General features: G+C 39.6%; 1 non-coding gene across 1 annotated transcript; it reads left to right on the top strand.

Annotated features, from left to right (window-relative positions):
• Nucleotides 1-4,918: 4,918 nt before the first annotated feature.
• Nucleotides 4,919-5,060, top strand: LOC127676543 (small nucleolar RNA SNORA48). The gene has a single exon (XR_007976014.1). It is a non-coding gene; the product is annotated as a small nucleolar RNA SNORA48 (small nucleolar RNA).
• Nucleotides 5,061-5,302: the final 242 nt, after the last annotated feature.

The raw sequence follows: 5,302 nt of genomic DNA, 5'->3' as shown, positions 1-5,302 counted from the left end.
ATACTGGAAGGAAGAACATTAAAATCACTCTGTCATCTATTTGTCCCAGTTACAAATAAAACTATAAGGCTTCAAGTTATTTGGGGGGGTTAATATTATTAATATTTTCTATATTCTTTGTTTATATTCCAAATGATTTTCCCTTTCCATGTCCCCCCCAAGTCTCATAAACCCTCTTCACTCTGGCAGTTCCCCAATCAACCCCCTCCCACTCCTCTGTCCTGGAAATCCCCTACAATGCTTCATCAAGCCTTTCCAGGCCCAGGGCCCTCTCCTTCCTTCTTCTTGGGAATGATTTGATATGTGGTTTGTGTTTTAGGTATTCTGAGCTTCTTGGATAATATCCAAGAAGCTTATCAGTCACTGCATTCCATGTGCATTTTTTGTGAATGAGTTACCTCACTTAGGGTGATATTTTCCAATTCCAACCACTTGCATAAGAAGTTCATGACTTCATTGTTTTTAATTGCTGAGTAGTATTCCATTGTGTAAATATAGCACATTTTCTGTATCCATTCCTCCATTGTGGGACATCTGGGTTCTTTACAGCTTCTGGCTATTATAAATAAGGCTGCTATGAACATAGTGGAGCATGTGTCCTTATTGTATGCCAGGGAATCCTCTGGGTATAAGCCCAGCAGTGGTATAGCAGAGTCCTCTGGAAGTGTCGTGCCCAGTTTTCTGAGGAACTGCCAGACTGATTTCCAGAGTAGTTGTACCATCTTGCAATCCCACCAGCAGTAGAGGAGTGTTCCTCTTTCTCTATATCCTTGCCAACACCTGCTGTCTCCTGAGTTTAAGAGCAATTCTCAAATTCATCTGGAATAACAAAAAACTCAGACTAGCTAAAACTATTCTCAATGGTAAAAGAACTTCTAGGGGAGTCAGTACCCTAGACCTCAAGCAGTACTACAGAGCAATAGTCTTAAAAACTGCATGGTATTAGAACTGTGATAGGCAGGTAGATCACTGGGATAGGATTGAAGACCCAGAAATGAACCCACACACCTATAGTCACTTGATCTTTGACAAAAGAACTGAAAACATACAAGGGCAAAAAGAGCCTTTTCAACAAATGGTGCTGGTTCAACTGGAGGTCAGCATGCAGAAGAATGTGAATTGATCCATTCTTATCCCGTTGTACTAAGCTCAACTCTAAGTGGGTCAAGGACCTCCACATAAAATCAGACACACTGAAACTAATAGAAAAAAAACTGGGGAATACCCTTGAGGACATGGGCACAGGGGGAACGTTCCTGAACAGAACACCAATAGCTTATCTCTAAGATCAAGAATTGACAAATGGGACCTCATAAAATTACAAAGTTTCTGTAAGGAAAAGGACACCATCAAAAGGACAAAATGGCAATCAACAAACTGGAAAAAGATCTTCACCAACCCTACATCCTACAGAGGGCTAATATCCAATATATACAAAGAACTCAAGAGGTTAGACCCCAGAAAACCAAATAACCCTATTAAAAATGGGTACAGAGCTAAACAAAGAATTTTCACCTGAAGAACTTCGGATGGCTGAGAAGCACCTTAAGAAATGTTCGACATCATTAGTCATTAGGGAAATGCAAATGAAAACAACCCCGAGATTTCACCCCATACCAGTCAGAATGGCTAAGTGAACTATGTTCCTACAGAGAACTTCTTATGTTTTTCCCTCCAGTAGCAGGTCTGGAGTTGTCGTAAGTTACTCATCCATTGCCTGACTTCACTTCTCACTCACCCTTCACTTAGTAATGCCAGTGAATGATTTCCAAAGCACATTTTTTTCACTTCTCTCTTACCCATTTTTATTAACAAAATTAATGATCACTGATGTCAACTAAAGCAAATTGATTTTATCATCTGTTCTCTGAGTTTTCAAAGAATGAAATTCACCCTGTTATAGTATAACATTATTAGGTTTCTGTTCTTTCTTGGTCATTTCTTTACTCCCATTTATGTGTATAAATAAGAGAAACAATATTCCCTGAGAGATATACATTCCTTTTTTCTATTCATTTGTTAAGGTTAAATCTTTGTTTTATTTATTGAGTGTCTTAGCCAGGATTTCTATCCCTCCACAAACACAGTGACCAAGAAGCAAGTTGGGGAGGAAAGAGTTTATTCAGCTTATACCTTCCATTGATCAACAAAGGAAGTCAGGACTAGAACTTGAGCAGATCAAGAAGCAGGAGCTGATGCAGAGTGCATGGAGAGATGTAACTTCCTGGCTTGTTTCCCCTGGCTTGCTCAGCCTGCTCTTTTATAGAACCTAAGATTATCAGTCCAGAGATGGTACCACCCACAGTGGGCCCTCCCCCCATCACTAATTGAAAAAATGCCCACAGCTGGATCTCATTGAGGCACTTTCCCAACTGAATAAAGTTCCTTTTTCTGTGGTAACTCCAGCCTGTTTCAAGTTGACACACAAAACCAGGCAGTAAATTGAGGAAGGAAACCCTCTTCTATAAATGAGAAACTAACAGTTGAGATGGCTGGCCCTGACCATCAAGTTCCCACTACTTGTGTGAGTGTGTGTGTACATGGCCTTCTCTGTCAGTCAGCTGCATATTTGTCATCGTATGCACATGACATTTCATTCAATGAAAAAAAAGAAATATAATATCCTCTGTTTTAAAATTTAAAAATAACTCTGTAACAATTTTTATATGTCCTTTTCTGTCTTCCTCATGTCAATTAGAAATAGCACACTGTCACTGAGTTATACATTCTTTTTTTATTTTGACATTTTGTTCTACTTCTACAGAACTTTGTAAATGTGCCTTTCCATCAGCTTATACTCCACCGTCACCAAAGCAAGATTTTGCTGTACTTACAGGCCAACAGCAGCTAGGAAACTTCTCCCATCTGCTGGGTCCATCCTAGTCATTGACTCTGTGCACCAGCACATCTGACAGCCTAAGACCACACCAGGCAGGACTGAGCTCTGTGTCTGCCTCCTTCACTTTCCAAGACTGATCCTACAGTGGGACACTACACTTGTGGGAAGTTAATAGATTGCATATTTCCATTTAGTTTGGTATACCATAGCTTATTTTTGACGCTGAATGTACTTTCCTTGAGCAATGTGATTTCAGTAAGTTATAAAAAGCAAGTATAGACTTTCCTTTGGAATTTCAATGGACTTAACAATGTGTAGTAAACTGCGAACTAACTGTGAAAAGAAGCCAGAAACCTTTGATGAATCCACTTCTAGTGTTGAAAAAAAAAGTGTTATATTGGTGGCAGCCAAATCTACTCAACTTAGTTTGGTTTTCAAACTGAGTTTCAAAAATACAAAAAGAAGAAAAAAAGTTAGGCAACCAAATGTTGCCTTACAGGGGCGTTTTTTTTCTGAAATTGTTTTCAGATGCTGAATTCCCAGAGCTATTTGCAGGCTCAGTTTAGGAGACAAGTCTGCAGTACCCAAATTGGTTAATTGCACCATTATTATTCAACAAATAGAATTGGGTTCTCATACACAAACAAGAAAACACCACAGACAGTGTGTCCTCTCCACTGTCTCCTATCCTGGGAATGGCAATATTGTGATTTTAATAAGTGGGAATTAGAATAATCCTTTATTTCCCCATTGCCATCAACACAAAGGTTTTCTTTTCCAAAGGTCACAGCTAAAAAGAACAATTTTGGCTCCATCTCTAGCACCAAGGGATACCACTTGAGTGGCTTTTAGCAGAGCCGACTTGGCTGGCTCAGAATGCATGAGTGTCTTAGCCTATTAAGGTATTCACACCCAGCCAGCCATGAAGGCAAATACTGGGCAGCTCTGTTATTAGATTTAATAAAAAACAACAACAACAAAAAAAAGAGTCAAAAAATTGTTTCTTTGCATTTTTCTCCTTTCCTGTCTTGATAATTACATCTGTAAATTATTCAGTTGCTTAAGAGAGCAAAAGCCAATACAAACACGTACTTCATACTTTATTATTATTTGGAATTTATGCCTGGAACATAAATTATTTAACTGATTGATCCTAATGTCTACCATGAGAAACTCACTTGTTTTAGAGAACCAAAAGTGGAGATTTGGGAATGGAAATTTGTCTGATCAGTATCAAATAGCTGAGACTCTACACCCTACAGTCTGTGTTAAATGGTGAGACTCTACAGTCTTAACCCCACCTCAGTTTTGAAGCTCTGTGTGGCAAGAATTCTCTGTTCCTTTCTTCTTATAGGATTCTCTTTCTCCCTTTGTTATAGGAGGATATGAGTTTCCCTTGTCTTACATCCTTAGAATTCATCACTGCTTTCAGTGTGTGTAACTGTGTGTGTGTGTGTGTGTGTGTGTGTGTGTGTGTGTATGTGTATTTTTGGCGTGCTTTCCTTAATTCACCCAATAATTAAATGAGGAAATTTTCCTTTGCAAGTGCATTTTAAATCACTTAAATCCATTAAAAAGAGGTACTTGTACTCTTTTATATTACCTTGGTTCTGAACTAAAGGTCCCCAAGAAACAAAACCAAACAAACAGCCATATTACAGGTTTTGTAAGCTAGGTTAATTGATGAAATTATAGTTTGCTTGCTTCTTTGTTTTGTTTTGTTTTTCTGTGTGTGTGTGTGTGTGTGTGTGTGTGTGTGTGTGTGTGTGTATGTGTGTGTGTGTGTGTGTGAAGTTCAGATTAATCTCTAACTCACAGAGAACTGCCTGCCTCTGCCTTCCAAGTACAAGATTGAAGTCATGTACCACCATGCCCAGTTTAATGAAAATTTTGTGATTGTGAAGTTAGAGTGTTGCAGATGCACAACTGAATCACTTGAGTTATCTTACTTCCTCTAGTTGTGTCATGTATAGCTCACCTCTCTGTCTGACCTTGTAACAACCAAGCAAAACTTTTAGGATCATATTACTTTAACAGGCCATTAGTTTATTCCAGCACAAACCTAAAAATACCAACAGCTCCCATTGGAAATGATCAAAGAGACACTATTGGTGGTGGTGTTCTTCTATCAGCCAGGGGCAGAGCAGATGGCAGTGCCTTGTTCATCCTAGCTTGATGCCTGGCTTGGTGGCCAAAGCTGTTTTATGCCTAGGACTCATAAAAATCAAATCAAATCAAATCATATCCAGGCAATGTAGCACAGGAGGAGGATGACAGACAGAGACCTGCCGACTGCCATGCCACCCACAGACCTGCCTTCCACTGTACAGCACAGATGTGTCACAGACACTCAACTACACAGACAGAAGATGTCGCCCAGGCTGCCAGCCATGTGTCCAGCCTGCAATGGGAGCCATTACAGTGTGCAAGTACATGGTGGTCAGATGGGAGAGGAGAAGTGAA

Source organism: Apodemus sylvaticus, chromosome 1, assembly GCF_947179515.1.
Source record: "Apodemus sylvaticus chromosome 1, mApoSyl1.1, whole genome shotgun sequence".
NCBI lineage: Eukaryota > Metazoa > Chordata > Mammalia > Rodentia > Muridae > Apodemus > Apodemus sylvaticus.
This window is presented reverse-complemented; position numbering and strand designations above follow the sequence as displayed.